The 27266-nt window shown below is 43.0% G+C and overlaps 1 long non-coding RNA gene across 2 annotated transcripts in view; it reads left to right on the forward strand.

The window, feature by feature from the left end:
- Nucleotides 1-27266, forward strand: part of LOC128107492 (uncharacterized) — a 46234-nt gene that overhangs the window by 11655 nt on the left and 7313 nt on the right. Inside the window, exon 3 of one of the 2 annotated variants that reach the window (XR_008217103.1) lies at nucleotides 26185-26951. This is a non-coding gene — a long non-coding RNA (uncharacterized LOC128107492). Of the gene's footprint in view, nucleotides 1-638; nucleotides 1815-26184; nucleotides 26952-27266 lie in introns of those variants that run through there. The other variant, XR_008217104.1, reaches the window with a different exon arrangement.

The raw sequence follows: 27266 nt of genomic DNA on the forward strand, positions 1-27266 counted from the left end.
AAGTTTTATTTATCCATGGCTAGTGATTATTTTTTCTTGCTTATCAAGAGCAAAATGCCCACAGATAATGTGGATCAATATAAACAGGTTCTTTAGGCAGTTTCGAACTTCGTTGGTTTATCCTTCCAGAGCCAAAAGAGCCACTTTTAAGATCAAATCATGCAGATGTAGGGCCTCTGAAAATCCTTTTTCTGTATCAAGGACAGGAGACAAGCTTGTACATGAATTTTCTTGTTAACGAACGTCTTGGCAATTTTTCTTTCATTTGATGATGCGTGTGAGAGGAGTGTTTGTGAGGAAAGCATAATGCTGTGCTAGACTTCTAACATGACATTCAGTTTACCTCTTAAATTACCCCGAGAGAGACTTTTTTTATGTCAAGATTAGCAAAACTCCCCCTCGAGTCTTTAAAGTCAGAACTCCTAAGTGTTCTGCCAAGACTTTATCTATAATGCCATCAGACCTGTTCTCAGCGTCATTTCCTTGAGCAAACTTGTTTGTAGAGTCACTCAAAATCTGGAAGCCTGAAGAACAATTGAAATCTCTGAGCAAACTTCTGGTTAGGATTCTCTTGTTCAGCTGTAGGTGATCCGTGGCCTTGATTTGAACTACTGACATGTGTTTGACAATTACCTCAGCAGGGGAGTGGACATGCTAGCTGAGAAGGTGTGTGAACGGCTGCTGGCATCAGCATTCTCTTCCTCACGTGGCAACCAAACCATCAAGAGTCTTGTGAGACAGGACCTTTGGGCTTTAATTAATGAATTATTTTTAATCTATTTCCTTTGCAACGGACTCATTTAGACTCTTTGGGGTCATTTTTGAAAAAATAAAATTGTTCTCTAAATAGAAATCAGAAAAAAATCTGGACTCATGAACTTCTCACACCATGGCTCTGAAGCAGATCGAAGGCTCCGACCCCAGGGGTCACTCTGAGTAACTTGTCTTCGGAAAGCATGCTCCTTCCTTCGTTTATTCACTCAGTAAACATGCATTATGCCGGCTATCTGCCAAGTTCTGGAGCAGACCTGAGATATGAAAATGATTAACAAGTAACTCCAACCTTGAAGGAATTCATTTAGGAGAAACAGACGGACAAATCATTCTTATGCAGCGAGATAACACCGCAGACAGGTGGGGAGGACTTGAAGCCCCATCCCTGGGTCTCTGGCTGCATGAACAAGGAAATATGCGCTAAGACGACAAGTTGAGGGGAGAGCACTTCACAAGGCCGTTTATTGAGACCACGTTTCAGCCGGTTTGAGGTTTCTGTGAAAAAAAACCCCGCTCCCCCGAAATAACCAGAAGACTGGCCAGCCTGAAGCATGAACGGTGGCCTCCAGAGGACAGTATGCATCCGCAGAGGCTAAAACTCTGAACCTAGAAACAGCAGCTCTTGAGAACAGACCCCTCTGGGAGGTGTCGAAACAGAACTAGCAAAAGGCACAGAGGAAGCCTGGTCTGAAGAAGCATGGATAGAAGAACAGGACCAGAGAAGAGGGGCCCTGGGCGATATGGCTGCCATGGCTGCCCTGTTGCCGTAGCTCCAAACCCTTCTTCCGCTGGCTGCATCATTGAACATACAGGCCACAGAAACATAAATACTAGGCTTCAAGGCAAGGTAGCCCACGGGGAATTCAGCTCCTTTCTTGGTTGTCACACTGATGGAATTTCTATTTTTAAAAAATGTCGTGTGGGGAGTCACTGCCAGCCGCTACCATGACAAGCAGCATGTGAAGATGCTGGTAAGCCACAAGCCACGTGGCAAGGTATAGATTTATGGAAATGGATTAATTTAAGCTATAAGAACAGTTAGCAAGAAGCCTGCCACGGCCATACAGTTCATAAGCAAAAATAAATAAATAAATAAATAAATAAATAAATAAATAAATAAATAAATAAATAAATAAAATGTCGTGTAACAAGACTCTGAGGGTGGATCTCCGGATGTGACGCACAGGATCAGCAGCATATACTCCTACTCCCCACCCCTACCTCAGCCCCCACCGCCATGGAGTGCTTGCGTGTTTCCGTTAGTGATTAGAGGGATCCATTTGCGTGGGCTTTGCACCTGGCATCCCTAAATATGAAAGGCAAAGGCACTATTTCAAGATGATTTCTACCCAAGCACCTGAATACTTAAATAAAAATGCATTTATTGCCACTGCACCCCGGGGGTGGGCTGGAGAAACTCTTCACACTGATTGGTTCTGACTGTATGCCATATCCTAAGTTCTTTCTAGCATTAACAAGCTACAAAGAGGTTCTCCAAAGTATACCAGGAAATTGTAGGCATGTCTGTATATCAAAATCTTCCTTTAAAGTCTACTTTTTTGGTGTTTGGTGTGTGTGTGTGTGTGTGTGTGTGTGTGTGTGTGTGTGTGTGTGTAAGTTTTCTTATTTTGATTGACAGCTCATAATTACACCAACGAACACTGCTGGTCACATAAACAGATGATTCTCAGATGAACCTGCTGGAAAATCTAAAATGACCAAGACCTGCATTTTTGGTGGGGGCTGGTTTATTTCGTTTATCCCTCATTACTTTTTTTTTTTTTTTTTTTGCTGTTGACGACTCTAGTGCCATTTGTACCCCAAATTTGAAATCATCAAAAATTCATTTTATTAAAAATTAAGCCGGGCGGTGGTGGCGCACGCCTTTAATCCCAGCACTTTCGGGAGGCAGAGCCAGGCGGATTTCTGTGAGTTCGAGGCCAGCCTGGACTACCAAGTGAGTTCCAGGAAAAGGCGCAAAGCTACACAGAGAAACCCTGTCTCGAAAAACCGAAAAAAAAAAAAATTAGGTCATTTTTTAAAAAAAAGCAAAGCACTATTCCTGACAATCTTACTTTAATTTAGACTACAGTTGCAGTGTTGCTTAGCAATAATTATTTTATTCAGATTCCAGTCTGAATAAACTACCTTTGATAAAGGATTAGAGGTTGGAAAGTTGAGAGCAGGTTAAAAATCAGACTTTGGGGTCAAGGCTGAAAGAACATCCTTGTAGGATCACTGAAACAGAACATTTAAAGGAACATGACATCATGCATGATGTGAAATCCACAAAGAATTGATAAAAGTTTTTTAAAAAGTCATATTGATGTTTCAAATAGTTATACTTTGTTCTAATCTCATCTTTTTGGTGTATCTGCAAAGTCCAGTCCATTTGATAACTATGTTAGTTAGTGTAAACATTAACAAAGGAACCTTACTATAGTGGCTTAGAGAAGATGGCCCTGTGTCCAGCGGCATGCACTTAATGGGATGGTTCTTTTCTGCACAACCTTTCAGGAATCCATCTCGTTCTGCATTGTCCTTTCCTGACTTGCAGTTGTGTCCACACTCTACCTTAGTGGGACAGGAAAGAGAGGATATGTCAGAGTAGGTGACTTGTCTATGAAATCTATGTCCCAGAAGCTGGGACACTGGTCCCTAGGTAGTCACATGGCTACACATAGATTCAAGGAATGCTGACAAGGCAGACACTAATTGGGGTCATATCTTCCATTAAAACAGCAAAACCGGGGAAGAAAAAGAGAACAGATTCTCACCAGCCAGGGGCTTTGATCTGTGTGGTGCGTTCTAGCAGATATGTTATAGTTCTGAGTTTGGACTTGGCTCATAGATAATTAAAATACATTAAAGGTAATATTATAGAAAATGGGAACTAGAATGCAGTCTGTTCCCAATGGATATTTTTAAAAGACACTTTAACACAGGAAGACAGCAAAAGGCCCAGAGTTTACATAAACACGTTTGAATAGGAGATGATGGTCTTGCAAGACAATTGAAAGTCGTTGATTTACCATGCCTCTCTCCAAATGAAAATAAGGTCACCCTGATTCTGAGAGGCCCTATAGGAAAGGGAACGGATTCTAATTAGGATTAAGAACATTATCTCTCTCCAAATGTCTGCAAGCATACAATGCTGGTTCTGTCTATGGCTATACCTATAATTTTGCAATATGACTTTTTAAAAAAAGAGGATACAATTTGGTAAACTGATAACTAATTTAGATAATGCTAATTGTATTGGGTAAAAGATGATTAGGGAAGTCATCAAAGAAACCTCAAGTGTGCTGTGCACTGAAAACATGAATATTGTGTGAAGCTCTTATCCCTTCCACAGAGTAGAGGTGATTCCTAGAGGTGCCTGTGTTATACAGCGTCAAGAAGAGGTGGTGCTGGAGGCAGAGGAGGAAAGCAGCCTGATTGCACTGACTTGGGACACACCAGACTCACTTTTAAATTTCCTTCTGTAAGTGGTGTGTGTGCATTTGTGCACACAGGAGCTAACAATGCGGCAGCATCTTCTGCCTTTATAGTTACAAGTCACCCTCTGCATGAGCATTTCTAGTAGAGACTGCCCACTTCCTTCTCAGGCGAAAACAAATAGCTCAGATATTAAATAAACTCTCTTGATTTTATCCAACCACCAATTTTTAGAGGATTTGTTAACAATTTGTTTCCTATTTGAGGTGAATATAGCATTGTGATGGTTTCTTTTAGGTATCAACTTGACTGGCTGAGGGGACATCAAGATAGCTAGCAAAGCATTTGTTGGGCACCAGAACTGCAGGATTTCTGGACTCCTCCAGCCCTGCCCTAGCTCTTATGCTTCTAGCCATAGAACAAGGGCTATGCCATCTGCTTTCTTCCTCTGGGTTCTTTTGGCCTTGGACCAATCCCTCTGTTTCTCTAGCCTATAACCTACAAGTAACCTATTATAGGTCTTGTCAACCTCTGAAATTGTGTGAACCAATTTTAAATTTAAAAAGAATCCCTATCATCTATCTATCTATCTATTTATCTATCTATCACCTATATACATATTTGTCTGCCTATTTAAGGATAAACCCCACTGTCTCCTCCTTCATAGTATGCAAGATATAAATTCATATATATGTATGCATGGTGTGTTTGCATTTTGTTGATTCTGTTTCTCTGGAAAACCTAACATGGTGTGTGAATCTCCACAAGTATGTAGTATTCTAGTTCTGGTTCTGTTGCTGTGATAAAATACTCTGACAAAATCAACTTAGGGATGAAAGGGAGTTGTTCCGGCTTAAAATTCCAAGGTAACAGTTCATCATTGTGGGGAAGTCAAGTCAGGAATTTCAAACAGCTACTCACATCACAGCCACAGTCGAGGGCAGTGAGAAATGAATACATATACGCTTACTTGCTTGTGTTCAGCTTGATTTCTCTGCTTCTCCATCATTCAGGAATCCCTGCCTAGAAAATGGTGCCTCCCAAGGTAGGCTAGTTCATCCCACAGCATTAATTTATTAAGACAATCCCCCAAAGACACACCCACAGACTAACCTATATGCAATCTACTCTACCCAGGTGATTCTAGAGTATGTCAAGTTAACAATTAAAACTAATCACAGGTATTCTGTACAGAACATTTCCAGTGTCTTTTTTTTAAAAAAATAAACTTTCTATATCATGTGATGGTCAAAGGGTTATGTGTGAACTAGCCCAAGTGTTTAATAAAACAAAAGGTATGTCCTTTTAAGATCCAACAAACACCCTTATACTTCTGAAACTCAAGTCAAGCAACCCCTCTCAGCTAATTATTTCTGCCCTTCCTTCTCCACATTGTTTTTTGGCTTTGCTTTGTGGTGCATGTAAATATTTCTTTGGACCACATCTCTAGAGCTTCCTTGCCTGTGGCCTTCCAGTTAGACTTGGCCACTCTAGAGAAGAAGGTGAGAGAAAAGCCTTCTGGCTCTTCCTTCCCAGGCTCTGTCTCAGGCAACAGCTGGCTCTCTCTATAACCTGACTGTGTAACGCCTTTCTATTGTTTCATGTCTTGCTATGTCTACTAACTAGCCTGATTTCTTCTCTTTGACTCTTCATATCAGTGTGGTAATCACTTTGCACACACAGTACCTCATGTTTGGGTACCACATCTGCTGCTTAATCCCTTAGTCTAGCTCACGCCTGTACAAAACAGGCTTTCCTGAAAATTCCTTCCTCTTACTCATCTGGGGTGAATTCTGTTTCCTCACATGACTGTGACCGGGGAGCGAGCTGACAAAGAAAGAGTTGTCTTTAAACTCCAATTCTTCATCTTTATTTCTCGTGAACTCACTCTAAGTCGTTGGAGTGACTCCTGCATCCCTCCATCACTTTGGTGTCAAAGGCACCAAAGACATTAATTTCTGATAATGGTCAACCGTCATCTCACTCAAGCTTTTAGCTTTGTTGGGCACTTGTTCCTGAAATCGTCCCATTCCTTGATTTCCTGGACATCACAGGAAAAGTCTGGACTCCAGACTTTTCTGATACCTTGGTAACCAAACCCTCCCACTGTCCCTGGCTGTATCCACCCTGTCTTAGAACCCAGATGGCTCTTATCCGAACCTGATTGCTGTTTCTCATAAGCACTTAGCTGGGCTTCATTGTGAATTTCCACTGTCATTTAGAGGGGTCACAGGTGCAAATTCTAAGCCTGCCTCTCAAGGTCTTACCGTATACCATCCTCCATGTTCTTTCTCTCCACATGATACAGATGCTCATGGTGACCTTAAAAACCAAAGCTAGGAGGTATGGAGTAGCTGCAAAGTGAGAGGAGAGTCACTCACCAGACACACATTTGGATTTGATAAAAGTAAGAAATCAGCTACAGTTGAGAGTTTGGGGTTTGTTACAGCAGATGATATCAACTCAACAAATTCACTCCACAGCTTTGGGTCCCTTTAGCAGCAAGTCACCAAGGCTTAGTCCTTGGGTTTCTTCTTCTGTACTCTTTGTGACCTCACCTAGTCACAAACCCAATCCAAATGTTTCAATCCAAATGGTTCAACATCATCTCTGGTTTTGTAAATCAAATTCTTCTATTTGCCCAGTATAAAAATTACTCTTGGGCAACACAACTCATCTGCTGTTAAATTCCATGAGCTCAGCCTTCTCAGTACCAAATAGCTTTCCCTTTGTAGAACTCACAGTTGTCATCCTGGTCTTACATCTGCACCTGGAATGCTGGAATAGCCTCTCACTGTTTTCTGGCTTCTTTCCTGACCCTTTCCACTTGGTTTGTAGTACAGTCGGCAAAATCAGAATGTGTCACTCTTCTGCTCCATCTTTTATAGCCTTGTGTCCCACTCTGAAGGGATATGGGAGCTCTAGAAGGATCAGACACAACTCTTGATACCTCTCAGACCTCATTACCAAAACTCTCAGTGTCGGTGCTTGTCACACAGGCCTGCTGGATGCTCCTCTGTTCATGCCCATCTCAAGACCTCTTTCCTTTCTCCCCTTTCCCACTATAGTCTCAGAACCTTCACACCTCAGTGCATATACAACCTTAGCAGTAGATTTCCCTGGCCATCCATTTAAATTGCAACCCCTCACCAAATACCCACCTCTCTTCTTTCCTTCATTCATCCTCCAGGTATAAACATCATCCATGATTTATTTGGTTAAATTGTCTTCTTTCTTGTCTTGCTGGAATTTAGCTCAAGGTAGGCAGGTATTTTTGCTTATTTTATTTATTGCTACATTTCAGCAACATGAGCAAGGCTTGACCAACTGAGGTCTCAAGAAAGTGGATTTTGGTCCTGATGTGGTAGCCTATGCCTTTAATACAGCACTCAGGAAGTAGAGGCTGGCAGATATCTAAGAGTTTGAAGCCAACCTGATCTACATAGTGAATCCTAGGATAGCCAGAGGGACCCTGTCTCAGAGGGGCTAGGGTATTTGTGGATTGAATGACTGAGTGAGCTTTCTCTGCTCCTTTTTTTTTTCTAACCAGGAAATTTTAGATTTTAAAGTGCCGTATATGAAGCAAGCCCTAGAAGCATTACAGAGGAAACTCCACTATTACTGTGAGCCTCCTGAAGAAATCTAAGGGTGAAAAGACCCAGAGGAGGGACAGCAGTCTACAGGTGTCCATGCTCCCTCGATCCTCACAGGGTCAGTCAAAAGCAGCACCACTCAGCATTTGTTAGCTGATAACATCAAGAAGCCCTTCACCAGGCACCACAATGTGGTGCTTAAGCATTAGGAGAGATGTAGATCTAAAGCCCCAGGAGCTGCAGTCCAAAGCATCCCACAAAGATCTGGGCTTCGTCAGGCTGTCCCTTGCATTGGGACTTGGCCATTCTGGTCCTTCAGAATATGCTCATTCTTTCTCCTGGCAGTCAGAACTTGCTCTAGTATCCTGCAAAGATCTGCCCTTTGAATCACAGATGCATGCACACTCACACCCACACCGTTACCAACCAGCACTTCCACACTCCTCAGACTGAACCTGTCTCATTAGTGATGCCAACAGAGCCACTGATTGGCTTCCTCTGACCAGCATCCAAGACCAATCAGCCAGCACTTGAAGCTAATGTTGCTAGGCTTAACGTGTTAAAGCAAATGTCTTGTCTTGTATAATATTATTAAATGGCTATATTTTTTGAGACAGGGTCTTGTTTCCCAGGCTAGCCTCAAACTACCTATGTGGTTAAGGATAGCTCTGAACTTCTGATCCTCCTGTCTCTTCTTCCCAAGCTCTGAAATTATAGGAATGTGCCATCACAAACAATTTATATAGTGTTGGGGACTGAACCCAGAACTTCAGTCATGTTAGGCAAGCACTCTGTCAACTGAGCTACATTCCCAGTCCCCAGATGACTATAAATTTAATTAATGTATATGTGTATGCACTTTTTTTTATAAACATACTATAAAGTCAGTGTACATAATTTGCAAAATCCAAGAAAAGGTTAAAGAAAAAAGAATGAGAGAGGAATGAAAAGATAGAAAGCATAGAAGGATGGGGATATACATAGTTTCAAATGTGTAAATGGTTAAGAGATGGGTGCATGACTGACAATTGTTTTTCCTTGGGTAAAGAGCCATCGTAAGCTGAATACATGAACAGAAACCTCAGTACACACAGCACTCATCACTTACCTAATTCAGAACCAGAGCAGCTCCTGTTTCTCAGTGAACTTGGAAATCAGTCTGCATCTACCTAATTACCCTGTCATCATCAGCATTTTGTGACAGACAGAGCCATTTCGACATTATAAACAGCCCCAAGTGCAGATTTCACTTACCCGTGTCCGCCGTGTGAAATAACAACTCCAGCTATGAGGTACAACACAACATCTCGTACTGAAAAACCATGAGAGATTAAGCACAGATTTGGCTTGGCCTATGAAGGATGATGTCAAGTGATGTTGTGGGGGGTAATTATTGTGAAGACTTAATTCCTGTGTCATCAGGTATTTGTAGATATACAAAGCATTCTCCTGATTAAACAGCATTCAAGGTGACTACATATTCCCTGTGATTGACAGTTTACAGCACAGACAGACTAAAAAGATTAAAAACATTAGAAAGTGGCGGTGACTTCTTCCCCTCAGGACACTTCCGCCCTGCGAGGAAACTGATTGAGAGTTCTAATAATATTGCTAACAGGTAAATTCTCAAGTGTTTGCTTGCGGCAGTCCTTCTCCGGTAAGGAATGCAAATCCTGTTATGCATCTTTTTCATCTTGGTGAGGTTCCAGTGGCTCGAAGAGTCAGATAGAAGGTGAAGGCAAAATATAACTTCCTTGAGACTTAACATACCCTGAAACATGTCCAACTTCTAGGAGCAGATAATGTGTCAAAGCTGTTAGCCAAGATCAATTTGTTTTATATCTGATACATTCGCTCTCAGGAACGGAGCCAAGGTTATCCAAAATTCGGTTATTCATAATTTCAGGTAACCAACATTGCTTCTCTGTAAAAATTTCCCCTGTAGCTAGCTGGTCCTTTACTGATTTACATGATTTCTAATTATATTCCTAGGTATGCCTTGCCTCAGCCCCTCTATTTTTTTTCTTTTTTGCTTTTTTTCTAGAAGATTCAGAGAGTTCTTAAAATAATCTCTGTTTTAAGTTAATATTGCTGCTTCCTACAAAGATAAAATCATAAAACCTTATAGTTCTTTGAGCTATATATAAAAAAATATTTCTTTCTGCCCTCTCTTTTATCTCAAAGCAGCAATAGTACCAGAGTATGAGGTCATTGGAGTGCTAAATGAAGGAACTCAAAAGACAGGCCTACACCATTTGCCAAATATTTGTGAGGCGCTTTAATTAACTACTGTATGAAAACCTTGTAACAGTCCCACAGAGTTGATGAGACAAGCAGAATTGCTTTTGTGTCATAGTTGAAGCATCCAAGGCACAAGGCTTGAGTACCTTTCCTAAATCTCAAGATTTTGGAGAACCTGCATGAAGATGAATGTCCAAACCTGCAGTTTCCCAGTCTAAATGTCCTACCAAGAGTCTCCTAGAACCTGCTGCCCTGGTGAGGGACACCCATGACTTCTGCATGTTTTGCCCCTTCAGGCCAGTCAACCATCATTAGGCCCCCAGCTAAGTTTTCACTGAGTAGGAAGACTGTATTTTGTGCTAATTAGGAGCACAAGCTTTCTCCCCTGACATAGCAGGGCAAATCTTGGAGGATGCTTACTAATTGTATATGAAATGGACATAGGGTTCTCACGAGAAGAAAGGGAAGTGAGATACTGCCCATGTTGTATCTGGCTCGTGGTACGCTCTCCATGTTGGAATTCCTGGCCACTCACCCAGCTACACAACCGCACATGAGCAGTTCAGTAGCCAAGCAAGGGACCTTATGTCCTATGTAATCCGTGCGCTGCATGATCGCATAATTTGCGTGCAGTGTGATCATGCAACCTATGTGCATGCGTGGCGCAGCTCCGTAAGCCCATATGCGCATGTGCAGGGGAATCCATAAGAAGCCGGACACAGACTCCTGCCCCTTCTTCTCCTTCTTCTCCCTGTCTTCTCTCTCTGCACGTGTCTTCCATAGGCCTGGTCATGGTCTCTTCTGTCCCTCTCTTCTCCTAATAAATCTCTCATAGTGAGTTTTGTTGTGCCTCGTGGCCTTTCTCGCACGGTAACAGCGCCGCCCCATTAAAACCAACACTCCATGAATTATTGTCATTGCTATTATTATTCCTAGACAAACTCCAGAGCTGTGCTGCTGTACCTGCCGGCATGTCCACGTCTCCACACCAGCTGTCTCCTTGGGCTCCAGCCAACCTGGCTCACGGCCTCAATACTCGGCTGAAGCTAATGGTCTCCTGTCAATAGATTCCTCCTTCCCCCGAGTCCAGGACTCTCTCTACTGGACGTTCTTCAGGCTTGGCATCAGTACAGCTGACCCCAGTGGCTTTCTCTTCTGAGAGTCGCTCTTCCCATCCCACTCTTTTGAGTTTTGCCTGTCCCTGCAAACGAGTCTTAGACTTATTATTCAACAGTGCATAACAAAGATGGAGGTCTTATTTACTCATCTGTGTTTCTCCCAGGTATCTGCTGCCGCTTCCACCAGAGCAGTGAAGTGGTTTAGTCCTACCCATTGTCTCTTGAGTCTTGTGGGGAGCCATAGGATGGTAGGAAACAAACCACAAAACAAAATGTCTAAACGTTTGCTTGCCTCTGCAAGCCTCCAGGGGTGCAGCGGCAGAATCCCCAGGGGTCCATTTCTCTCAGACAGGCATCTGAGGGCGATATCAGCAAATAGCAGCTCATCTCCTTCTGACTCTTAGCAATCTCTCTGCAGGGCACAATGGATGAGTACCTCAGCACCGAGCCCCATCTACAGTCTCACTGAAACGGCAATAAACTCAAACTCAGGTAACTGGGCCAGCCCCCTCAGGCACTCCAGAAAAAATGAGACTTGGGTGTCCTGCTTGAGTCACCCTCTGCATATGGCCACAGATACAGCCACAGCTGTCATAATTTGTTCTATGAGATCCTAGGGTTCTGAGAAGCCCTCTAAAAGCTCAGAAAACCCCCATTCTTCCCAGACAGATGCCATGGTGAGTCTTACAGCATCTTTACTGCTGTTCCATGGAGTGTCATAGATTAGGGGTGCTGCTGTGCTCCCCCAATCCAGGGCATCTTGGATACCTTGCTACATTAATGTGGATATAGAAAAAAAAAAATTGTGGCCATTGATGCAAAGTGATTCTAACAAGGAAGAAATTTGGGGTCAAAGGGTGGGAACTCTAGAGTCTCTTTCTGCTTCTCCAGTCTGTGCCTGGAGAGACCCTAAGTGTGGTATAGACATGCATGTCAGTGCCCTTTCGCAGAGAAAATAGGAAATGAATTCCAAACAATACTGGAAACAGCTGACCCTTTTAGCACAAAGCTTAAATATGCTAGTGCTCAGCCAAGGCAGCATGTGCAGAGTAAATATTTTAATCCCTAATTAATCACTTTGGTTAGATTGGTAAAACAGAAGTCTAATGAAAATAATTTGAAATTTCCTTCATGAATAATTGCCTTGTTCAGGGAATTGTGGGAAGAGTCAACTGACTGACCTTCCCTCCTCACTCAGCCGTACTGCTCGGAGACTTAATTTGTGTCCTTCAGCCCCTTTCAGTCCCCGGTATGAGATTAGAAATGCCTTCTGTGCAGTTTAGCAGCACCGATGCAGTGTGACAGTTAAGTCAGCAGAGAGGTAAAGGGCGCAGTGACTCCTGGCTCGCTCACTCGCTGTGGAGCCTGGTGGTGGTTGGTGATGGTGTGTGTGTGTGGGGGGGGAGCATCTTCGAGACCCTGCAATCTTTCATTAGGCTGTGAACATGATGAATTGCTGTAGGTGATTGAACTGCTCCCGTTCCCCCCTCTTTCTCTTTTTCCTTTTTTTTTTTTTTAATTAGAAACTTGAATAATAAGGTGCCCAGGGTTTAGGCATTTACAAAGGGGAGAGAAAGAATTTTCCAGCTCTGAGTGCTGAATGCTACCTTGATTAGCAGTATGCCACCAGATTTAATTACTTCTTTGAGTAAATCAAATCTTTCTCAGAGGGCAATGTTTCCTAGTGTGTAGAGACCAAAGGTTAAGCCACCTTACTAGTTACCTATTCAGACATGTTAGAACCTGTTAGATCTGAGTGTGCTCCACTCCATACTACTTGCCTGTTGTCCTGATCTTCCTCCCACGGCCCCCCAGTCCTCTTCAGCAACGAACGCATTGCTTATCTGGTTGGAATGTCACTGGGAGTGATGGCTGGCACTGGGCCATGTGGCTGGTGCACACTGGCTCACACTGCCATCATTGCTAAAAATTGCCTGGTCCACCAGTCGCTTTGGCCAGTTCTGTGGACTGTCAAAGTCCACCTGGTAGACCATCTGCCACCTCCCCCTAGAGGTTCCTTCTCTCTTTTGTTTTCCAGTCTGGTCTTCTTTCTCAATCTTGCTCTTTTATTTGGGAGATTCGAATATTTGGGGGAATTTTGCTTTTGCTTCTTAGCAATCAGGAGGGCAGGATGTTCTTGGGTTGCTGGAATGCATTTGGATAATTGTACCTTAACTCTTTGCTATCCTGAATTTATCTTGTACAGTGGCCAGTAATTTACTTTAAAAGCTTGCTTATAGGGCAGAAAAATACTTCTCAAATAGAAAGCATAAAGATAAACAATGTGTAACCCAGGTGCTAATTGAATGAAAATCTGGATCAGATTTGGTGTCTCTATTCACAAATGGAATTAACCACATTCCATGCCAAAAGAGCTATGGAAGTCCTCCATCTCACAGGATCAGAGGCATGCAGAATTGGAAGTCAAAGCAATGGTTTTTGATCCATTTTGACTGTTATGAATGTGTGGAAGGGTACTGTGGATCCAACAGTATAATATGTAGGCAAATATGAATAACTGAATGTATTATTGTTCTAATGATCATTTTTAATGGTAACTATGTGATGAGAATGTAAATTAGTATATTCAGTAGAGAAAATAGTATGGAAGTTTCTCAAAAAATTAAAAATAGAACTATTCAACGATGCAGCAATTCTACTTATGAATATATATGTATATATGCATATATACATATGTACAGACAGAGAGTTAATAGGTTTATACAGAGGAAATGATATCAGACTATATTAGAAATACCTGCATGCCCATGTTCAATGCAGCACTATTCACAATAACCAAGAAATGCAAACAACCTTTGAGCCTTTGAACCGATGAGTAGATGAAAAAAATGTAATTCCACCACAAAAAGAATGAAATCCTGTCATTTCCTACAGCATGAATGGGACTGGGGATCGTTACGTTAAGTGAAATAAGCTAGGTGCAGAAAGACAAGCACTGCATTTGCTCATTCATGGTGGAGTCTGAAAAGGTGGAACTCACAGAGGTCTAGAGCAGAGTAGCAGTGACCAGAGGTGGGAGAGCGTGGAGGAAGAGGGGTGTGGAAAGGAACTGATTAATGGGACTCAGTTACACTTGGAAAGAGGTACAAAGTTCTGGTATGCTACACAGCACAGTGGGGTGACTATAGACAGCAATCATGTGCTCCATATTTCAAACAATTAGAAGAAAGGACTTCAAATAGTTCCAAGATAAAGAGATGCTAATTGTTTGAGGAAGTAACTCGAAACTGATTTAAACATTGTCAAAAGCGTACATGCACAAAACTATCATGAGACACCTCATTAGCATATGCAAATTTTATGTTATAGTTAAAATGAACCAAATTAACAATGGTTAAAAAAAAAATAACTTGAAGGGAATCCCAGAGCTCCTACTGTCACGCCTCTGAATCAAAGGGTCAAGGCCAAAGTCTGAGTGAGTCTCTTTCTGCTGCCGTGACAAACCACCTAGGAGAAGCAGTTTTGAAGAGAGGAAAGATTAGTTTGTCGGAGCCTGTAGTTTCATAGGTTTCAGTCCATGGCCTCTGGACTCTGACACTGCATGCCTGGAGGGAAGCAGGGGCTATCATGGCAAGGACGGTGTGCTGTAGGAGGGTCTCTGCAAACACTAAGGCCAGCAGAGTAACTAACTATCTGCCTGAGGCAAGAAGAAAATCTGATTCAATGAGACTCAGTAGCCAGTGTTGGCCCAAACTTCTAGAGGCTGACCCTGGGCAGTTTATTTTAGGCAAATGTAAGTACAGCACAATTTGGAAAAAAAAAGTTTCTTGGTGTAACACAACCCCACGCACACAAGGAGACATCATTACATCGAAACTCTTCTCAAAGTACATGTAACCTAGGTGAGGGGGAGTCTGGTGTGGTCTCAATCATACAGACACCACAGAGGTCATCAGAGCTATTAGCCACCTCTGGTCCTAATTGTGGGAGCTTGGGGGATCCTGGTATGGCCTGGTTCTAGAGATAGCACAGGGGTTACCTAGGCTATTAGTTACCTCTATTCCCAGCCTTCTGAGTGGAAACATCTTTTTCCTTTGAAAAACAGCCCTTTGTGTTTAACACTCCTGGCTTCCCTGGTGCTATTTGTGAGCACAAGGACCTTTGTGCTCCCCATAGTGCTGGACCAGAGAGGTTGTCTCCTGGCAGGCAGAAAAAGAGAGACACAGGATGGGGTCAGACCAAGATACACAAGTCCCCAGTGACCTACTTCCTCTAGCCCAGGCCTCACTTCCTAGCTTCTGATTTTTCCCAATGACACTAGCAAAGTATGAATCTATCAATGGGTTAATCCATTCATGGAATCAGATCCTCCCTGATCCAATCAGGGGCAACCAGGACTTGATCACATGAGCCTTCAGAAGACTTTTCAGACTCAAGTCAAATGGGCCGAACCCATTTGACACATGGAGAAATGCCAATGGGTTCCACAAACAGTCTCGACATTGAATGTGCTGCCTGATCATTTTTCCCAGGCTGGGTCCTGCTGATGACAGTATGTTCTGTCCTTTACTTGAAAGTGTTCATTTTTATGCTTGCATTCATTCAGAAATGTTTATTAAACACCTACTTGATACTAAGGGTTGTGCTGAGCATGGCCCTAATTAAACTTAACCCCTAACCCTATTTCATTCTTCCTTGATACTACAGTTTAATTGCTTTCTGCAGCTTGTTCAGTTGTCTTGATACCTACCATTCAGTTTAAATTCTTTTGGCCATTCATGTCTTTCTCTTTTCTACTCTTTGCTTGTGAGACGGTCTTGTGTACCTTGGGCTGGCCTCAGACTCACTGTGTAGCTAAGGCCAGCTTTGAATTTGTGATTTCCCTACCTTCATCTCAACTGGAAAAAGCTGGGTAGGCCCTGTAGCCACTTCATACATGTTCATACAGGCTCATGAGCTTAAGCGACTTGCTGAAGGGCACAGCTAATTGTACAGGAGTCGAGGCTAGACAACTGGCTCCTGGTGCTAGACTTTGCTTCCTCCAACACATTATGACCTTGTGTTGTGACATTATAGTCTGAACCACTCAAGGGTTTTTTGCACTGATTACTTCTGCTATCCAGAGGGGAAAAAATAAATTATTAAATTAAAAATTTAAATCAAATCCATTTTAAGCAGTGGGTAAAATATCAGGAAGATTAAAACTATCTGACAATAATAAAACATGCACAAAGCTTTCTGATCTCATCTTCCCACCACATACATGTCAATACAGTCACGCAATGTGGAAGTTTTCAATGTTGTTTTCCTGGGGTTAACTAGTCTAGGCAACAACCCAGAATTTGGCCATCATGAGCACTGGAGAGCATCCAGCCCGCCCCATCTCTTCCCTTACCCTGTTTTAATTACTTTTTAGTGCTTCTTCATCAGCTGAGCTTGCACATAAAGGCTGAATACCTGGCCCTGGGCCAGGGCTGCCTCTCAGACGAGGTGAAACTCTGAATCTGGCTTTGGAGGCCAAGAGGTGAGTCCTTCTGTTGCCACATCAGCCTTTCTCAATGACAAGTCCCTGAAGAACATAGGCCTTCATCCTTCAACATAGCTGCCTAGCTTCTAGGAGCCAACTGGTTAAGCCTGAAGTATACTGGATTACTTTTTTTGGGCAGGCATCTCATTCACAGAATATTGTGTTTCTTTATTCAAATCTTCCAGCAGCTCCTTATTGATTTGCTTGTCTTTAGCAGAGTGGCCAATGGGTTTTTTGTTTTCAATAGATAACCATCAAGTCTTAAACGTGTAAAAGCTCGAACAGTATAGGTCTATGAAATCGGGTCAGAGCTATCAAAATGCGTGTAGCCCAGTACTTAGTGCAAGCACTCTGCTTTGCTTTGTGAGTCATTGATAGAAGCTAAGACTGGAGAGACAGATGAAACAAGCTGTCAAGGTCAGGGACTTGAGGACTAGGTAGAAGGTCGGTTGTTTGGAGGCACTGAAAGACTGCTTCCTGGAATGAAGAGTCCTCACCATACAACCGTTCCTGAAAATGTTAGAATTGAACTGTTTGTCCTTGGGTGCTGGCTTTGGCCTTTGGAAGATCCTCAAATCCTGGGCCTATTTGTAACCCCACTGATCTGACAGTGCTCCTAAGAGAATCCGTTTACTCGGGAATGTCTAAGGAGAAAGAGAAAAGTGAGTCCTGTGTGCTTGTCTTATCTTGCACACACACTGGGCTCACAGAACAGGCGGGTCAGCACTCAACATGAATGAGATCAGGGAAACAAGCCCAAGCTTAGGCGAGCACAGGCTGAAGTATGGTTGTCAACGATTCTGAGGGTCCCTGCTTCAGGTAGACAGTTGGATCAGATGACTTTGAAGTTTCATATAACCAGAAGGTTTAATTCTCTACATGCCTTTTCTCTTCTTACCATCACCGCACTAGCTCATTGACTTACATGAAGGCAGTGGCAAGCCCAGAGCAGGCGCCTGCTTCTACAACTTGCAATCAGAGACACCAGGAAAGCTACACAGGTTAGAAACACACAAATACAGCCTTACTCTTTTGTTGAGGCTCCATCCCCTAGTCAGAAGCAGTTAATGTGGGAGAGAGACTCCGCTAAGTGTTCGCAGTTATCTGGTATGGATACACTGAAGCAAAATGAGGATGCTGTGTGATTAGGGAGCTCTGTGCTAAGACTTCCTTGGATGGAATCTCAGCATGACTTTCAGAGAAGCCTAGTCTAGAATCCAAAGCAAGAAGAATAATGCCTACCTCATAACAATCCTGAGAAGCAAACAGCATTATGTGCAAAGTGCTTAGACCAGTGGCTAGTAGACAGCAAGAGATCAGTGAATTATTACTGCTATTTATTTCATGGGTTCCATAGTTTGGTCCCACTCGTTCTTGAGAGGAAGTTTGGTGGTACGCAGACGATGGGCAAGGGAATATTTCTGCCTTGGGGAAGGGGAAGGGTTCTTTAAAGGTCAGGATTGGGAGGCACTGAAGAAGAATGAAGAGTAGAAACAGAGAGCACCGGAAGCTCACACTCCCAACTGTAGCCCTGCCTAGTCCCCGACTGTCCACTACTATTAGTAAAACCTAGACAGCAATTTCTGAGGACTCATCTGCCTAGCCACTCATGAGACTCAAGTGCCCACGAACCCACCAACTCAGCAGACTCTAGGTTCTTCCTTTCCCAAACAGAAACTAGGAGAGATTCCTCACAGCTGCTGGGAATGCAAAGGCTTAATATACTTCCTGGAAAATCGACTATGTACTTTAATTCAGTTCCTCCAAAGAGTGGGGACCTTAGAGGGCTACAAACAAAGGAGGTGATGTGAGCAGCCACCTGGTGTGCTCCCTGGTACCTTCCTCCAGGTCTTCATGGGTAAGTTAGGGTAGGCATCACTATTTTTGTCTTCCTCGTATCTGAGCCTAGCTTCATCCCAACATAAAGAAAACTGGTTACATGGTATAAGGGCAGCCTTTGATGACCCCTTCACTAATGGTTCTGATAGCCCAGGAACACAAGCTTACTTTTAGCCTAACCCCACCCTGTCCCGCTCACCCCACTCTCTGCTTCTGTGTGCTTTAAAAATTAATTTGGAGCACAGCAAGATCAGAGAAACAAGGGCATTAGATAGTGTCCCCTGAAATGGACTTCTTGTACTCCAAAAAACGTTCTTAGAAACACACGTGAATTTCTTTGCACTCAAATTAAGGAGGATTAAGGCAGCTAGACAGTTGCTGCCCAGTTCCCTTGGATCATGTGGCCAAGGCTGAAAAGCCTTAAGTTGCTGGCATGAGCCTAAGTCAGCAGCCTGATCTCCAAATTAATTTTTGAATTAGATGATTGTCCCCTCCCCCTTTTCCTTCTAATTGAGACTTCCATTGAAAAGTGCTTAGCAAACAGATGGAAGGACCCAGAACAAAAGGCTGTTGTGAAATAATAAAATAGAGGTCATTCGAAACAGTTTTAGGTTAGGACTGGAGGGCCAATTAAACCTTTCTTTTAATTACATTTTTAATAACTATAAAAATGGTTTAAAGTAGAGGGAAAACAGCATAGTTAGAAGCTAGAGAGTGGTTGGAAACCACTTAGATCATCTCAGAGTTCATCTTGTGAGCTTCACATCCTTCTAGGAACTCGGAACAAAGGCTCCAAACAGAACACTGTCAGGTTTCATCTCACAACAATTAAGATGGCATCTTCTGGGCCTTAAACAATATTCTACCTGTCTGTTCACTCACAGAAAGGTTCTATAAGGTTAAATAAAATGATCATTTTAAAATGTGAAAAAAAAGGAAACATTCACACATTTTCTCAAGAGAGACTCAGGCAAGTGTTATTCTCAAGCCACATTCTGAAAGGAGAGACATGTTGACCGTGAACCAAGTAAACACTGGCGCACAGGACATGCAAGAGCTGTGTGTGGAAACGTGCTACAGTCCTGCACCCGGGAGGCCGAGCAAGAGGCTGGTTATCGGACAGCCTAGCTATCTTGCAAGACTTTCTCTCGACGACAACAAAGGAGTGCTAATGGCTTAGAATAAAAAGAAAAAGTTCTACACGGAGAAGAAATCAACATTGAAAACATATGAATGGTTTGGATATTGCAAAATATTAGAAATGCCAGCTTGATCAGGAAAACAGTCTCAAAGCCAATGGTATTGGTTGACAGTGAACTAAACATTTGTCCAGTCAAATTGATTTAACCTAGCTATTTCATCAGGCAAGACTCTCCAGCATATAAAGAGTTTGAACTTTTGTTACTTTAAAAACCTCTTTATGGACTTGGAATAGGAGAAGAAATAGGCACAAATAAATATTAATTTTTTTTCAAAGTCAGATGTCCTGCTTTGTTGTTTACTCTGCGCATGAAGTGATGAAACCCACAAGGAAAAAAAAGCACTGTGCAAATCACAACTCCTGCACACTTCTAGCTTCAGTTCTAGGAGAGAAAAAAACATATGGAAACATCATAATGACTGTCACAGAGCATGCATTAGAAGAGATGATGGGGGCAGGGCTGGAGAGATTGCTCAGTGGTTAAGAGCACTTGTGTCCTTACAGCACCCATGTTGAATGGTTCCCAGCCCTCTGTAATTCCAGCTCCAGGGGATCCCACCCCTCTGTGGAGTTCATGGGCACCAGCAGTCACATGTAAACCAGTTACCCCACGAATATACACATAATGAAAAATAAAATAAATCCTCAAAACAAAACAAAACAAAAACAAACAAAAAAGAGATCATTTGTGGCAGTCTTCTGGTGTGGGGAAGTACACCTAGAGGGCGCAGTGAGGACCCTGGGGTCTAAGAATGAGAAATCTCCGGACACAGAGAAAGAAGCAAGAGTGTTGTAGACAAAGTGAGCAACCAAATGACCTGTGACAGGTTTCAGACACAATGTCCCCAAGCCATAGCATTCTCTCGGGTGTCAACTGTTTTTAAGTGTCTTTTGTCACTTTGAGATATTTTCTAGTATTTCTAAAGTAGGTGTTGGGAGGGCTTCCTGTGGCTCCTTGAGTCATAAAAGCACATCTCGGAGCTCCTTAGATACGCTTGTCATACCCACACGGGCTTAAATTATACATCACAGACATTTTATTAAAGAAAAGTCACTGATGAAATGTGCTGAGGAGAAGTCTTCGGAACCAACAATTAAAGGTTAGAGTTGTTACCCACAACACCCAGGCTGCTTCTCTTGAGGCTCTTTAAAACAAAGCAAAAGAACCTTCAAATTACTTTTAGTTAAGTGTGTGTGAGAGGGGTTCCACAAGCTGTGCGTGCATGTGGAAGTCAATTCTCTCCTTCAACCAAGTGGGTCCTGGGAATCAAACTCCGGCCGTCAGTTTGACAGCCAGCAAGCGTTTACCTGCTGAGCTACTGCACCAGGCTCCTGTCAAAGTTACTTAATGTTTGGGGTGCGGGGGAGGTGTTGTTGTTTTGCTTTTGTTATTTTGTTTGTTGGTTTTGTTTTTTGAGACAGAGTTTCTCTGTGTGGCCCTGTGTCCTAGAACTTGCTCTGTAGACTAGGCTGGCCTTGAACTAACAGAGATCTGCCTGCCTCTGCTTCCTGAGCACTAGGATTAAAGGCGTGTGCCACCACTGCCCAGTTTAATGTTGGTTTTTAAAATGTTGACTACAAACTCCTTGATGATTAACTTGTGCTCTAGTTCCAAGAGAACCTTACTGATGAACAATATTTTAGAAATATCGAAATTCTCTTTGTTGATCCAACTATAGGAATGATAAGAAAGTAGACACTGACTCTACCTGAGTTACTTCCTGTCTGGAAATTCCTTCATTCTGAAAAACACTCATTGTAGGCCTAGGCATGTGTAGTAACTCATTTGGTAGAGTACTTGCCTAGCATGCACAAGCCCTAGGTTTGATGCCCAGGATCTCATAAGCCAGGTGTGGTGAACACCTATAATCCAAGCACCTGAGAAGCAGAAGCAGGATGATCAGAAATTCAAAGTTATCTTCAGCTACATAGCAAGTTCAGGGCCAGGCTGGGATATGTAAGGCTATGTCTTTAAAAAAAAAAAAAAAAGAAAGAAAAGAAAAGAAAAATAAAAATATTTCATACCTATTATTTCCCTGACATTGCCTCAGGCCCTAGGGATACATTAGTGAACAAGCAGTACAAAAATCGTGCCCTTGGGGGCTAGGGAAATAACAGACCCAAAGCAAATCACTGTGTCACAGGATGACAATACTTTGGCAGAAAGCAAATCCTAGAAGGGGATGAGGACACCGTGCAGAGAGAAGAAAGCTGTCACAGTTCTGATTGGAAACGTCAGAAAAAGGACCCATGAGACGTGATTCCTCAGCAAAGGAGCCCCCTGGTTGATATCTGGGACAAGAGCTGTCCAGGCCAACGGAACAGCAAACACAAAGCCATGTGCCTGCTGTGGCTTCAGAGTTCACCAGAAAAGAGAAGAACCTGCAAACACCTCCGTGGGCTGATTCCAGCAAGGCAGAATCAAGCAGGATTGACTGGGGGTAGACAGGTAATAATGTTAAGGGAATAATGAGGAATCCTTTTACGTAAGCGCGCTCGTGGACCATTGTGGGAATGTTTTACATTCCCCCAGGAAGAGACAGGGCAGTGACACTGGCCAGCTACGATCTTAGTCAGTTCAGGCTACTGTGACAGATTCCTGGGCAGTTTAAATAACAGAACTTTATTTTCCATGGTTCTTGGAGGCTGGAAGGGTGGGCTTGCCTCAGAGATGAAGCTTATGATAAAAGCACACTTCCTGGCTTTCTGTAGGGCATCTTCGTACTGTGTTGTCCCAGAGGGGAATGAAGGAGATCCCTCAGGTCTCCTCTTCTGGGGGCACCAGACCCACTTCTGAGGGTTCCACTCTCATGACCTAATGCCATCATATTGGCCATTAGGATTTCAAGGCATGTGTTCTACAAGCACACAAACGCATGCCAAGCACTTGTGAGGGATAAAAGGACAGAGGGGCAGGAGCAGGATGGGATGAGATGGACAGTGTCTGCTATTTGGAAGCTATAGTTGAAGTCTGCAAATTGTAAAGCAGGGTTACTTCTTTCTTCCTTTTCTTTTTCTGTAAAGATCAGAAAATAAATATTTCACACTTCAGAGACCATCCGGTTGCCTTCACAACAGCTCAGCTCATCACTGCCTTTCAGGTGTCAAGTGTAAGTGAGCAGGGGTAGCCTACATGTTCAGCGAGCAATCCAGAAGATCTATACTGGGCTTATAGATATATACTGCCCCTTAGCCTGTAGCTTGTGAGGTTGTGGGTGGGCAAGTGAAAATCATCAAGACTTAGTGCATAGTAATTTAATTTCTTCACTTGGTAGAATATCAGTCTACAAGGATAAGTCCTCTAGGTTGGTATTATTCATTTGAACACATTGACTTTTTCCCTTGTTTTCTTGTGAACAAAACAGAAAAATGATCTTGGATTCAGAAATAATTCATCGGTAACTGGCTAAACAAGCCTATCCAAAGAGATAATGAATATCACGCAGTTTGAAGAGATAAAATGCTAAGTGGGAGAGTAACTGAGTGGAGAGGGCAATGATAGTCCTGGATGTCTGACTTCAAATCTACTCCCCTTCTGATCTAAAGCACAGCAGTTGATCTAACCAAGCTGTGGTTGCCAAGACCCTGCCTCAGCCAGCTCCCAGCCAGTGGACTTAACAGAAGGGAAACTAAGCCTTTGGTGGCAGCTCCCACCATGGCTACAACTTCTCAGCTTTACCAACTCTCCCTCCTTTTATTAAAAATAGATTCTTTTCTCATAGACTACATCCTGATTACAGTTTCTATTCCCTTTGCTCCTCCCAGTTCCTCCACTTTCCCTCCTCTCTGGATCCACTCCCCTTCTGACCCTCATTAGAGAAGAACAGGCTTCTAGGAGATAATAACCAAACATAACAAAGTACAATAAAATAAAATAAAACAAAAACCATCACATTGAAGTTGGACAAGATGAGACAATAGAGAAATAAAAGAGCCTCGAGAGAACACACAAGAATCAGAGACCCACACATTCACACACTCAGAAGTCCCATGAAAACACTAAGCTGATAGCTACAATATGTACACAGAAGTCATGTGCAGACCCATGTCAGCCCCGTGTTTACTGCTTCAGTCTCTGCGAGTTCACATGAGCCTTGCTCAGTTGATTTAGAGGACCTTGTTCTCCTGGTGTCCCCCATTCCCTTTGACCCTTCCATTCTTTCTACTTCCTCTTCTGTGGGGTCCCATATATATATATATGTGTGTGTGTGTGTGTGTGTGTGTGTGTGTGTGTGTGTGTGTGTTATTATTGTGTGCTCACATGTGACAGCACAGGTGTGCAAACGCCACGGCATGTATATGGTCAGATGACAACCTTCAGGAGTCAGTTTTGTTCTTCCGTTATGGATTCTGAGGATCAAACTCAGGCTGTTGGGCATGCCTGCTGGTCCTTGGCTCTATCTTCTGCTGATGGGATCCACCAACACAGTCCACTTGGTGACTCCAGCCTCTGAATGACAGCAGCTTCCTGCTCTTGCAGTCTCTAGTGGGGTTGTGTTATTCTTCAGATTTTCTGTGGGTTTTGAAACAACTGCCCTACATTAATTTCTTCCTGTTTTGAATGATACGGTGGTTTCTGTTTTTCTGTTTGGATCTTGACTATGCAGGAGTCCCCCTGTGAATGTCACTCTGAACAGAGGGTTAGACACTGGTGTTTACCAGGCCCACACGTCTGCTCTCACCATTTTCATTAATAACCTGGATAACGATGTACCAGATATGTAAGCTAATCACACTTGCAAATGCCCCGGAGCATATTGGAAAAGCTATTTGCTATGTGACAGAATCAGAATCTAAAAATATCTTAATAGACCAAATCTAACAAGAAGGAATTTAATAAGAAAAATGTAAACTCTTTCACTTGGGCCCCCAAATAAGCACAGGATGGGGAGAAACTGGGACATTGTGGTATATTGTGCACTTTCATTTCATGCATGCTTCTTTTGGGGCAAATTTTTCCAAAAATAAAAAAAAAAAAATCCAAAGGATGCACTTGTGGCGTTAAGGACTGTGGCATCAACTGAGACTTTTCTACTCCTTCTGGATCAGCCCACTCGTAGTGCTCATCGTACTGAGGCACAGTTTTTGGAAGTAACAGTATCATTCTTGAGAACAATAATCAAGGGAAGGAAAGCGTGAGCCATTGAAGGAAACTCGAATTTTCTACCCAGTTTCCTCTGTGCCGTCAAGAATTCTACAGATGCACTATTTCCAGAAACAGCATGGCAGCTTCTGCGATTTTTCTTCATTCTACATTCAGCAAGTTATGGTGTACAGGGTTAGGTGAAGACAACGATGTCTCAGCTACCACCTCTGAGGCAGATTTCAAACACAGCCTCTTATTAAAGATGTTAAATCCTGGGGAAAAAAAATGAAAGAAGAAAGAAAAGAAAGGGAGAAAGGAGTGGAGGAGGGAGGGGAAGAAGGGAGGGAGGGAGAAGGAAGGAAGGAAGGAAGGAAGGAAGGAAGGAAGGAAGGAAGGAAGGAAGGGAGGAAGGAAGGTCATGTTGCCCCTGAGAGGGACTCCAGCAGAGGGCTGCCCATCCCATGGTGGTAGAAGGTCACAGAGGACTGGAGAGAAGGAGGGATAATGTGGTATCATTAGATGAAGATGCCAGGGCCGTTGACAACAAGACTGAGGCCCTAACAACAGCACCTGGGTCTAAAGTTGGTGCTGTTCTGGGAGTGAGGAAGGTGTCTTCACTGGACCCTAAGCCATCACGGAGCTGTGTCAGTCGGGGAAAGGAGGAGGGATTTACAGTTTGGAGGCAGTGATGCTGTGTCTTGAAGTGCACACCTCCATTTTTTGCATACCTTTTTATGTATCTAGATTATTTGCTATTGTAGACAATCCTGGCTGCTAAGAACATTCCAAAGACCTGCCTCTCTGCCCCTTCCGGGGACACCTTGCTCAAAGCTCACCTTTCAGTCCGGCCTCTCCTTCCTCTCCTTCCTTCAGTCAATAGGATCTGTTCAGAATCTTTAACTTCTTATTCTATGATGAGAAATGTCCGAAACTTGGTACTGGAATGATAGGTGCACTGAACTACAGTCAACAGAGGTTCAAATCCCATGCTGACTGAGTGACCCCGGGCACCTGACATAACTTCTCAGTCTGCCCTGTGCAAATGGGACCCTATTGTCTGTTTGCCTGGGGTTGCATATCAATTGTCCATCCTTATGCTGGGCACCACCCAGGTGCTAAGTGATTATCTGCCCCTTCCAAATTCCTCCAAACCGCAGGTCATTACCCACCAGTTAACGACTACTTAGCAGTACTTTTCATTTAGCTAGAATTCACTTAGAAAGAACGAAACACAGTAATTCTAAACAACTGATCCTTTAAAAATAATTTTTAATCCATTAAACCTATTGGCAGTCCTGCTTCAAATTCTATTCCTGTGGTTATTTTGAATAATGTAAAGAGTTAATATTTAGATCTCACCTGACAGCAGAAAATGGACTGTTTTGTCTGTTTTTTATATTTTTTAGTGGTAAAAAGTTACTGACTGTGTCTCATCATGACAAAGGGCCATCTGGCTGCTTTAGAGTGAAGGCTTCCAAGAAAATGGGGACAGTACCGGATTTCTAGGCTATTCTGCAGAGACTGGAATAGCACAGCACAGGCCGTGAGTAGTCGTGGTCAGTATGTGATTTTTAGAAAATTAAAGGTAGGAATCAAAAGGGATTTTGTAGCATTACTCACAAATGGACAATGGAGACTCTTCGGTGACCTGCTTCAGCCTATATGATCCGGGTCCTGTATTTCTTGGTGTTAAGGACAGGTGGTCTCCGTTAGTGCTCCACACTGACTGACATCTGTGTCACCCTGGGACCCTTAAGAATGGGACGATCATGGGCCTCCTGGAAAACTACTCAGTTCATTTTTTCAGGATCTTGTCTGAGAGTTGAGGAGAGAAAGAAAGGACATTGAAATAGTTGAGGAGCAAGAGCCTTCCCCAGATGTTGGGGAAAGGGAAGCCAGTTCCCGGATGAGGAATTGTTCAATGAACTCAGAGTACCTGACCACAGCCTGCATTAACCAAAGGCTCACCAAAATGATAATGGACAACCAGCAGGTGCAGCTTCAAGAGTCCTGGGCTTTTACCCTCATCATCTACAACAGTTCCTTTCCCTCTGAACACAGTTCCTTCCCTCTCGCCTCGAGAATGCTTTCAGAGGAAGAGGTTGCCTAGAAGGTGTACAATCCCACATGCTGTCAAAGAGAAGAAGCTGGGGTCCCTTCTGGTGGGTGGTAGGTAAGAATTACTAATCCAATCTGCTTGAGTTAACTCAAAACAAGGATTAGCGCAGAGTTCCAGAGTACGTTAATCTCCCTTTATGGGAGTAGACTTCGGCACTGCCACCAAGCCCACGGGTTATAGTTCTTGGGAACAATGAGCCAATTAAACTTGAGAGGGAAAAAGAATCTCGCCCAAGTTTACTGATTGTTACCTAATACTTTGAGTTGCTTTGACTCTTGATGATTTGGCTTTGTGTCTCAGACACAGGAAATAAAACATTTCTTATTCATTAGAACGCTCCTAAGTATAGTGTGCCTCCTAAGTAAATAC

This window comes from Peromyscus californicus, unplaced genomic scaffold (assembly GCF_007827085.1).
Source record: "Peromyscus californicus insignis strain IS unplaced genomic scaffold, ASM782708v3 Scaffold_12__1_contigs__length_115047231, whole genome shotgun sequence".
In the NCBI taxonomy this organism is placed as follows: Eukaryota; Metazoa; Chordata; class Mammalia; order Rodentia; family Cricetidae; genus Peromyscus; species Peromyscus californicus.